The sequence below is a fragment of the Caloenas nicobarica genome, chromosome 1, assembly GCF_036013445.1.
Source record: "Caloenas nicobarica isolate bCalNic1 chromosome 1, bCalNic1.hap1, whole genome shotgun sequence".
Classification (NCBI taxonomy): Eukaryota; Metazoa; Chordata; class Aves; order Columbiformes; family Columbidae; genus Caloenas; species Caloenas nicobarica.
In genome coordinates, this window is record NC_088245.1 from 119,642,850 (window position 1) to 119,654,304 (window position 11,455).

The following is an 11,455-nucleotide window of genomic DNA, read 5'->3' on the forward strand; positions in this document are numbered from 1 at the left end:
CTCCGCCCCCACCCCCCACCTCCCGCCGCCCTTCTCCCCCCTCCCGCCGGCCCCGCGTCCCCTCCGCGCGGCGCCGAGCAAGCGGCCCGCGCTCCCTCTCGCCCCGTCTCCCCTCCCCGAGCGCGCGCGGCGCCTGCGCGCCCCCGCTGGCGCGCGCCCACAAGAGACAACGGTTACACGGCGACCGTTCCAGAATTTTCCTCGCTCCCCCCCCCCCCGCCTCCCCCCGCTCCCCTCCCCGCGCCTGCCCGCCACCGCCCCTAACCCCCCTCTGGGCCAGCTGCGGAGTGCGGGTGCCCCCTTCCCGCTGTGCCGCGTTGCCGGGCTCGCTCCCCCAATTCCCTTCCCCAACCACCCCCCCCGGTCTGGTGGTGCGCCTGGGCCCGGCCGGCGGCGGCGGCGGCGGGCGCGCCGTGATGGATGGCTGGCTGGCTGGCTGGGAGCGGGTTTGAGTGACAGCGCTTACCTGGGTGCCAATCTTCGTCACACTGACAAGCGGCTGCAGCAATCGGGACCCGCACCGCCGCGACACGCGTCACCGCGCACACACGCACCCGGCCAATCGCCGGCCGCGCCGCCCGAGACGACACCACGCCGCGCATCACGCCTCATCAATATTCACTGCAGGGGGCGGGGCACGGGCCGGGGCAGGGAGGTGGCTATGGCGGCGGGGCGGGGCGACCGCCCGCCACCTCCCTACCCCGTCACCTCCCCGCTTGCGCTCATGAATATGGACGAAAGGGGCGGGGAAGCCCGGGCGGGCCCGGCCACGCCCCTCCCACGGGTCGGAGCGGGCGGGGGGGGAGGTGAAACCACCTCCTCGGGGGGCGGGGGGGGGAGGAGGAGGGAGATACCAAGTGGCTCCGCCACGAGGGGAGAGGGCGGCAGCCATGAGGTGGGGGCGACCAGCGGCCGCCTCTCCTTAGCCACGGCTCTCCCTGGGGCCGCCTCAGGGCTGGGGCTGTTGCCCCGCCCGGTACGGCCCGGGGGGCGGCTGAGGGGCTGGGGGGGGGTCCTCTGCCACGGCTGGCTGCCCTCGGTCGTTGGGGCACTGTTAGACATGCCCCATTTCCCCTAAAATGTTCTTAATTAAGGAGCAGGAGAATTGGGGGGAAATGCGGTTTCTGACGGATGTGTGTCTTGTGGCTTATCCATTTTGCTGTTGGGATATTTTCGTATTTTCTCTCTCGTAGATTCTCTGCTGTGCAGAAGGGTTGGAATGTACACCTTTCAGTCGGGTCACTTGGGTCATCTGTCATCTCCACATTGCTCCTCATTCTTAAGACATCTGAAAGGTCACCCTAGCAACCTGTGCCTCTCTCTCTGAGGGCAAAGGTGGGAAAAGCTGCTACATGCACAGCAAATCTCATCTCGGGAAGCTCAGCTCAAAACCAAAGCAGGTTTAGTTTCAGGTTTTGCCGTCCCTCTCCAGGACAGCAGCTGAGAATCTACTTGATTATCCTGTACCCCGTTAAACTGGGAATGCTCTACACTTTTTTCAAGGTCCATGCCACTCTTCCTGTTGATTTAACAGTAGCAAGCCACCTAGTTTGTTTTATATAACAATCTTCTGGGCCAAGCCACTTGAAGAAGATCTGGTTAATAGTCTGGCAATAGAAACTGCTACTTAAATGTTCCCGGAAGCCAGATCTGCTTTCAGTCCTCTGAGCATAACTGCTGTGTCAAGACCCTGCTCTGCCAACACAGTTGCTCTTGGTCTTCAGGAATCTGGTCACCCCGTGCACACTTGGCCACCATTTGTCCACTAACAAAACCATCATTTCATCTTCTCGCTAGACCTCCTGGAGCCTTTTTTGAGCCATTTTCCCCTGTGCAGTCAGAACTATGTGGATGTTGGGCTTGTGAACAGAGAAAGAACTTGTACACCTGGCAGAATGAGTGGGAAAGAAAAGGAATTGTGCTAATCCAGAGTGCTCCAATGTGTGAATCAGGCCTCAAAGTTAACATGAATGACTTATATAAACAAGATTTTTTTAAAATGCAAGTCTTAGTTTGTCTTACAAAAGCCTCTTCTCTATTTTTGCTTTTGCACTGTGTAACAACAGCTCTAATAGAGTTCCTGTGGCCACGCTGCGTTCTTCTACCACAAGTTTCATCTCTCATTATTCCTGACACATTCATTAGTGACACATTCCCTAAACAGTGCTTAAAACTAACTGGTTTCCATGCTCAGACCTGCCTCTTCTTCAAATTTGATTCTCCTTACAAACCCTTTGTCTCCTTCTGACTTGCCTGCTCTCCTTTGGATAGGAGTTCACTGATTTCTTCTGACAAAGTACAGATTAAATTCAAACTAATTTGGTTTCCATTTAATCTCTTCTCCCAGTGATGTTCAAAGCCTTTCTAGATGTCTTGCCCGATGTGTTTCCCAACTTGAATTTTCCCTTCTCTTCCCTTTCGCCACTTTCTCTTCCCCAGCTCCCCCCTCACACATGATGGATGTAGAAATTTCTCATCTGCTCTGTTCCCCTCACCCCAGTAATTCCATCTCTTGGTCTCCTTTGTAATAAAGGTTACTCCATCCTTTACCCTCCTAAACCTCCTGCGCTCTTCATGATATCAATAAATGTTCTGACTCCCCCGATCTTCAAGCCCGTGACTCCCCAGGCACCAGAATTAAGAAAGCCTGGTTCCCCATACGTTTGTGCCTCATGGTTTGTTAACTTTAGGGTCTAAGGTGCAAACTTTAACTGAAATCTCTTCCAAAGTTGTGGTGTACACAAGGTCTCTCTTTAGTCAGTGGATGCTGTTGCATAAAAGATCCTGCTGCAGACTTTCCATCATTCAGGGAGTACATGATACATCTTCCCTGCTCCACAACTTAGTTTCATGAAAGTTACTGCTGCAGTCCTCTCTGGTGTAAGTTGCCAGGCTCAAATATTATTAAACAACATGGATACACACCCAAATATACCTGTACCTACATAACATGAACATATAAACCTGGTTCCCCTAAGAAAGTAAACTAAATATCACCCTTGATCTAACTTGTGCCTTCCAGCTGCCCGTCTCTAAAGTCATTGAGTGCACTGTTCCCAAGCCCTGTCGAGAGGTCCCTGCTTTTCATTTAATCTTCATTTCTCTGATATAGCCTTTGCAGGCTTGAAAGCTAAGCTTAATTTTTAAAATATCACAGCTGAAATGACTCCAGGAGATGAAGATTTATGAAAAGCACTAAAAATTACAATTCTTTTGAAAGAAGCCTTCAACATTTGAAAAATAGCAGGAGCTGAGAGGAGAAGAGCAGCAGGGGAAAAGAATGAAGCATTATAACTAAGCTGACTGATGCAAAGGCAAAGAAAAAAAAAAAAAAGGGAAAGGATAGGTACTCTTTCTTTGTTTCTAATTGTCCAAACAAACTGTGTTGCCCCTCATCGGTTCTGCAAAAGGACAGGAGTCCAATACATAGGACATAGGACATCAATCACGAGGAAATTCTCTATAAGGATTATTACACAACTGATGTAGTTTTATGCTACAAACTTCCATTGGTATGGGTGTACTCACTTAAAGCAATGGTGACACAGCTGCTTTTTTCTTCTAAAAAAGCAAAAGCTACATGGCAGGGTGAATGAAATGCCATTTTAATATTTTATAATCCCAAGTTACAAGTACGTAAAAATGAGGTTCTGTAATATTTAGGCTGGTAACTGCATATAACAGAATACACAGATTCTCAAACTTCTGTTACTTTCTTCACATTGTACATATTAAATATGCTCATTAAGTACAGCTCATTGCTTAAAGCCTGCACAGATATGTTTGTAGGGTCAGGACCTTACTCGGTTCCTCAGAACAGTCCCGGATATACAAGAACATTCCTCACAGTTGGAGCAAATATTTGCAAATACGAAGCTATGAAGATCCTGTCATACCAAATGAGAAAAGCACTCTCCCAAATCTATTATCCAAAACACACTTTCAATTGCAATTTAATGATAATAGGATTGCATAAATGTATTAGAGGGCAAAACTGTATCCTACATACAGTTGTTAGACAAAGTAGGCTTACTTTGACATGGTTTAGTAATTTTCAAGTTCTAAATATTACAAGTGTGTGCATAATATAACATTCATATGCATTTAACCTCTCCAGGGAAAGGAGACTTCTCACGGCATTGCTCTTGATTGTGTGATTGTGTATTCAGCAACTCTTTCATAATTAAGCTTTCAAAGGAAACATTTACACAGAGGTGAAGGGATGGGCTTCCATGCAGGTGGCAATAATCTGTACTCATAAATTATCGCATAAAGGCTGAAATTGTAGCGATAAGACAGGAATAATCTAAACAGAGCAGGGTTTCCCCCAGATTCCCATAAAAATCAGGTGAGTCTTTAAGTTCTGATCTCTTAACAACAGGAGGCCTCTGCAGCAAACCAGTTTCTTCTTTCATCACTCCAAGGGAAAAAAAATACGTAATAATACATGTCAACCACTTAGATATCCCCTGGCTGTTTGGAGAGCATTCCAAAATGCAGCCTCTGTGCGCCTTGTTTGCAGGCACAGCACATTCGCATCTGCAGCCACAACTTTATGTGGTATAAGAGGAGCCTGGGAAAAATGTGCGACTTATTTTATAATGGATATGGCTTTTAAGATTTTAAAGCTGAGATTAATGAGTTAACTCAGTCTAAATAAATGTCAAGCTTTGCTTGAACTAGATCGTGGAGATCTGTGTAACTCAGCTGGGAACACTCCTCCTGGAGAAATTAAGAGCTCATGTCCCACAGCAGGACTTGGGCTCGGACCAAGAGCTGGCACTGCAGTGCAGTACTACTGCAAAGAGTTGCTGTGGGAGGATCAAGATGCCATCCTTCTGATGAGCTATTATTGTCCTATGTTTTTCCAGCCTCCCTGTTCAGTAGAAAAAACAATGTACTTAAAGCCTCCTTCAAAAAAGGAAAAAAATTATAAATATCTTATTCAATGTTTCTTGCCTTGTTAAATCAAATTTTAATTTCCAGAGCTGTACATTAGCTGAATCACTGGCTGCATACTACTCACTCCATCTGTTTATATGGTTGAGTCACTGCATTACCAATATCTTAACACGTTATTTGGAAAGAATTTTAGGCGATCTGGAGGATAAAACCCCAAAGCTCTATAAGATAATGTTCCTTTCTGTATGTTCTGCAGTACCACACTCTACATTGCTCGCTTTCTGCTATTAGAGATGTTAATTTGAACAAACTGCTATTTTAGGAAAAAGAGCTTATCGTAAAAGTACAGCTGAGACTGAGCTGTGATGTAGAAATCCACTGTCACCTTCCCACATGTGATGCCTTGCCCTGGGAACTGCACGAGGAGTTCCACGGTGACAGAACAAACATCTTTCACAATCCAACTTATGTTTTTTCCACTTGGGATACTATAAACAGATTACCTTCTGAGGGCAAACTGGCTGCTTTTAATGATGCCAAAAGCTAAGAGTATCGTGTTGTTTGACTGCAAAGTTTCTTCAAAAATGTGTTACACTTAAAAAGACATTTTCATTTACCTCATTGTGGAAGAAAGGGGGCAAACAACAGGGCAGAGGGACAGAAAACCAGAGTCTGAAGGGCAGAGGTGGAATTGCTAATACACATCTTCATTTTTATTTTATGAAAAACATAAAAAGAGAATATTTTGTATGAATCCCACCATGGAGGACTATGAATGCATTCACATTCTGTGAGCTGAGAAGCAGAAAGTGAAACCAACCGAAATAAAAGAAAACCAGTGAGACTAGTTTTACCTTCCAGACCAGGGGCTAGATCCAACTCTCACAGAAGTCAGTGGAACAATTCCCACCGGCTTCAGTGAGATTTGGATTCGGTGAAGTGAAATGCAGAAAAAATAACCAGGAGGCATTAATGAGAGGTTCTCAAACACTGGTCTACAGAGCACTTTCTTCAGTCCACAGAGACCTGTCTTTCCTCTCCATTACTCATTTACTTCCAGCTGCTTTTATGGGTTTCTGCATTTTGGAGCCTAGAAGACCAGAAGGTGTTGGTAACAGGGAATGAGAGTGGCCAGCTAGCCAGCCTGCTCCTGACACTGTTTTGCCAATGGAAGAGGAAAGAATTCAATTGCTGAGCAAGTAGAGAAAAAATAAAGAAGGGAGTATCTGAAGAAGTAGAAGGCCATTAAGCTGAGAGGATTAGGTGGCCTTCAGTGAGGATTAGGTGCTTTGCTGCCTAATGCAACTGTCTAGCCAGGCACCTGAGCTCCTTGCACAAAGCAAAAGAAAAGCTGAGCTCCACACAAACGTCTGCACTGAGCTAAAAGCAAATAGGAAATGCCTAGGGCAAAAGCATTCCACAAACATTCCCCTTCTTGTCTCCGCCAAGTCAGGATTTGTGGAAACTACCATGCACACCTACCCCTGGGCTGAAAGCAGACAAGCCCATCTCTGATGGTCCACACTGCGGTGCTTAGACCATATCCTCCAGGCACACATCCACCCTGTCACTCCAGATGTGACACATTCCTACCACCACACCTAGCTGAAGCCCTTCCCCTCTGGAGCAGTCAGGCGTCTGGTCCAGGCTCGGGATCAGTTGATGTTTGGGGCAGCATTCCCATTACTGCGTTCAGGCTCTTCCTCAACATGGAGAGCTCATGTCATCAGAGTGCAAGGCTAACACGTGCACACGTGACAGCCTGGATGGACACAGCTGGCACCCAGTCCTCAAATGCAGGGCAATCCTTTCTTCCACATGTACCTGGGGGTCAAACCGCCTTGAGTCCAACAATGGCCAGCAGCAAGTGCTTAGTGGAAGAGTGTAAGAAACATGAAAACAACTTGGGTCAGCCTTCCTCTGGTGTATCTTGGGAGCTCCTGGGGTTCATAGTTTAGCACCTTTCTGAATGAGAAGCTGGAATCAGACCATCATATTCAGTGGCCACGGGCAGACTTTTCCTCAATTAATTCCTCTATTCCTTTTTTTTGAACCCATTTACAGATTGCAGTGCTATAATGTCCTTTTGCCTGACAGCGAGTCTCTCCTGGAGTTAGACTACCTAAGTCAGCCTTTCCTCACAAGAAAGAGGAGATACAGGAAACATTCTGGCCATTTTTTTCTAAGATTCGTTGATGAGAAAACATTGTAGGAAAGAAAGGATATGTCAACAGCTTGCAGAGCAATAAGGTACAGAGACCCCTATACTGGCTCTGCATGAAATAGCTTTGGATCTGGAAGCAGCAGAAGTAATATCAACCTCATGCTGTGCCCCAGTTAGCTGGTGGGCTGAGAAGCAAGGCAAATTAGCCTGAGACTGAACGCTATGCTAACAAGGCAATACTGCTTCTGGGATCCAAGCTTGTATCCCTGCCAAGGTCTGCTCCTTCCTCCGAGAAAGACTGGCCCATTCAGGCCTGGGTTGGGGATCTGCAGCACAGAGATGCATTGTGCCACACTGGCACACCCCAAGAGGCACGCTCCCAAAGCTCTGCAGCGCCTGGGGATACAGACCCACCTCCCCCGTGGACCACCTAACCTGGAAGCTGCAGGGCAGTGACTTTCCAGCTCTTTTTGTTTTGCAGCATCCTGTTTATTTCCCAGAGTAGGTGCAGATTTCTAGGGAGACACTTAAGCCTCCTTCCATAGAAAGGGTTCATGAAATCCCACAGATCTCCAGATCACATGCCTCATACCATTGCTATAGGGCCTCCTGGGACAGGAGCTGCACCCATCCATTACTGAAGTTCTTCCTCGTCACATACAGTATATGTTGACCAGCAGAGACAATGATGGAACAGTGCTCTGTAGGATTATTGAAGCACATCTAATGCAGAACCAGACCAGAAATAAAATCTGCCCTGTACCATACCGATTGCTCTCACACCCAATGCCCAAGCCAAGTCACATCCTGCATCCATGAGAAAGCTCCATACTTCACATCGTGCCCTTAGGAAGGTTCTGAAGCACAGCCCAAGGCAGGGTGAAGTGCATGGTGTGCCCAACAGCCCACTGCTGTCACACACTGCTTGACACTGATGGGACCTTGGTAGAGTCCTCCAGCAGACTGCTGACTAAGATGTGTCCAGACTAAAAGAGTAACCATGGTCTAGTGAGCAGCACACTTACCAGGGAGAAGGGAGACCTAGGTCCCAGCTCACAGCCCCAAACACCAGCCAATACAATCATTCTGGCTGTCTTTTTTCCCTTATCCATGGAATTTTGAGCTCCGGAGAAGGGAGCTATTAGCAACTCCTTCTCTTTTACTCATGTAAGGCATAGGTCACATCAGTAAGAGTTGGAATTTTTGTTTCTTAAATCTGATAAGTGAAGTTCATGTAGATTGCATCTCTTTTGTAATAATCAGTATATTTTGCTAGCTTTACTTTTATAAATATGGCAGTGAACAGGGTCAGAGAGAACACACTGGAATCATCAGAGGCTTTTCAAAAAGTGCCAGAAACAATAATGCTTATGGCTTGGTAACTGTTCATAGAAAGCAAGAGTCAGCATAGCAGTCCATTTCATAACTAACTCATACACTCCATAAGTAGTTTAAAGCATCAGAAAAGGCAGCGACAAAATCTGCTCTTCGTTGAGAGATGACTCTTAAAATGATCGTTCCCCATTTCAGATATTTACAGTTCAGATGTCTCCAGAGTTTGCTTCCCTCAGTCCTACTTTCTATTACCACTGAACTTTGTCAAAATTGTACTTTTGTTTTGCGCTGCCTTCAATTCCGCTCTAAAAATGATCACGCTTCTTCATTTCCAGCCACACAGGAATCAAAAAGTTGTATAAAACCCAGCATGTTTATCTTGGTATGACATCCCACATATAAAATGTGTGCCTGTTTCGGATGTCAGTCTTCATTATTTTCTTTACTTCAATCAGACCTAGGAAAACAAGCACGAAATGTGCAGGGGATTTTTTTTTTAATTCCTCGGTACTATTTCAGAGTACTGTATGCATCCATAGGATGATGGCATTCCTTTGACTGCTAAGCATGCATATCCCCTGCCTGCCCAGTCTCCAGAGGCAGCAAATAGCTGAGCTCTCATGCTGCACAGTTTTTGCGACAGACTGCATTTGCACAGTGAGATTCAGTTCTATCTGCTTGTAGAGACTGTAGTTTGCTTTTTCTTTCTAGAAGCTGGGAGCAGAGTTTTACATTATCAAAGGTTTGCTGTTTTGTGTTTTTTCCCCAATTAGTATTACATAACCTGCATGTAGCCAGAATCTGTGGTGACTATAAATTCCAGCTGCTCTCCTGGTAGACCACGTAGTGGTAGGACGCTACTGATATAGTTAAACATGAAAAAAGGAAAGCTCTCAGAACCCCCATTTCCCTGCCATACCTAGACCCAGCCTTGCCCCTTTCTCATACTCCAGTTCAGTTTTGTATCACCACCTCCACTGCTGACAAGACTTTTTTCAATGGGAATATCACAGCCGTAGCCACTGCCAGAATCTCTTGGCAAATGAGCTCCTTTCTGAGTCAGAGCCTAATGCCATTACAAGGTCTGCAACAGCTGCAGCAGTCATACATCTGCAAGTCATTTGAACATTTTATGATGAATAAAAACTATCCATTACATAGACCTATACATTATATATTAACCCTAATACTTATTCAGTTACACTAACAATAACCTTTTCCCTCTGCATGCTGTAAACTTCTTTGGCTATGGCATGTGTTAACAGAGATACTGAGAGCTCCAGTCCATGGTGGAGCAGTCCCTGTGTACATATTACCTAACTTATTCTACCTATTTAAACACAAAATGGGATGATGGAAAAAAAGAAAGTGAATGTAAAGCTATAAAAATTCATACCATGCATAAGGAAACCATTTTTATATAATTGCAAGAGACTGTGTACACTCATACAAATAGGGTACAAAACAAAGAGAAATAAATGCAGAGGAAGAATGAAAACATGGATTCAAAATAGATAGTTAAGAGATTTGATTCTGATATGCACAGATCTCAAACCCATCCAGATGTCCCCAGCTGGCAACCTGATCCTCAATACCATAGCCAAGATTTGAAATCTAAAAAGTCAGAATACTGAAGATGGGGTAGCAGGGCTTATGGAAAAAGAAACAGGAGTTGTGAGTAGTTAAAAACCTTTAAAATAATAATGATAATAAAGAAACATAAATGTGGTTTCATGAAGGAAATATATACACAGCCACAAATTATGAAGTCAGCCCTTCAGGACATTACATTCCTCATGCAAGTTGCTGAGCCCGCTCAACATAAATAGGTGTAAAATACACTCACCGGCTTAGTGACTTCAAGGGTAGAGTCCCATATGTCATTCTCTACCAATGAGTCTTTTACATATGTATACTTTTACAACAGTAAATGAGAACTGGGCAAGACATACCTCCCTATGAGTTTCACCATAAGAGTTTTAAAGAGACAAGGCTAAAGTCTGGCGTGACAAAAATCCATCATAATTTTTCCATGAGATTCACCCACAGCCAGAATTTTTCTAGCCACACTATGTGCATGTAAATAATATTTCATGTTTGTTCATTATCTATAATTTGCAAACTCTTTTTAGATTTTCAGAAATACATTTCTGTTGCTTCCCATTCACTTTTAGTCTGTATTTCATGTATTGGTTTAGTGCCCATCATAATATCAGTATTGCTTTGGAAGCAAAATGTCAATTAACTTGCACTTCCACAATCAGTAGATTAGTAAACTACAAAATAGTGTAGGTTTCAAATAAGAAGCATCTATCAGAATAGTCCTACAGTTAGAGAAGTGACTTTTAGGAAATGTTTTCTTGACTTGATCTGCTTCCTCTGTGCAGTCAGAGGCCAAACTGTTTATTTTACTGGCAATCCATCTTTATTGCTTGCACTGGCTTTAATATTTCCATTCAAACAATTTACATATTAAAAATGAAAAAGAAAATCCTATTAAGGTTACAAACAGTTAATTTAAAGGGGATTCAAAAGGCGTCCAGCAGAGATCTTTCTTTTAAGGGTCAGAAAAACATCACATTCTAGGGCTGAAAAACCATCTTGCCACTGACGAATGGGATGTTTTACTCGACACGGCGGAATCCCCGTGGTCAATTTGTGGAGCACCTACCTCCCGCTTTAAAAAAAAAAGGGGGGGGGGCGGAATCCTGCTTCTTGTGATGGCAAAGATAACTTACCAAGCGTGACGTGACGCGATGATGTCTTCCAAAGTCAGCAGCCAGCCAGCTGCATCTTTGCTGCTGCTCCCGCTGTTCCCATGCTCCGGCGGAGCGGGGCTGAGCAGCCAGGCCAGTCGCACAGCCGCTCTCGAGTCAAAGGGCAGGAGCAAAGCTTGGAATAAACACGTTGTTTTCGCTCGCTCGCTTGAAGTGCTGCCAAATCTCTTAACGTTAGCACATATAAATTGGTGAGGATCACGAAGCCCGAGGCCCGAGCAGCTGGAATATTGTAGTTGTTACCTGAAATCTTAACGTCCAAAAAAATAGCTTCCCC

At 45.3% G+C, this 11,455-nt stretch overlaps 1 protein-coding gene across 2 annotated transcripts in view; it reads right to left on the bottom strand.

Moving 5' to 3' along the window:
- PKNOX1 (PBX/knotted 1 homeobox 1) overlaps positions 1 to 11,159 on the bottom strand; it is a 59,441-nt gene extending 48,282 nt beyond the window's left edge. Inside the window, exon 1 of one of the 2 annotated variants that reach the window (XM_065628862.1) lies at positions 11,140 to 11,159. The gene's annotated coding sequence lies outside the window, so the exon portion shown is untranslated. Of the gene's footprint in view, positions 1 to 466; positions 568 to 11,139 lie in introns of those variants that run through there. The other variant, XM_065628837.1, reaches the window with a different exon arrangement.
- Positions 11,160 to 11,455: the final 296 nt, after the last annotated feature.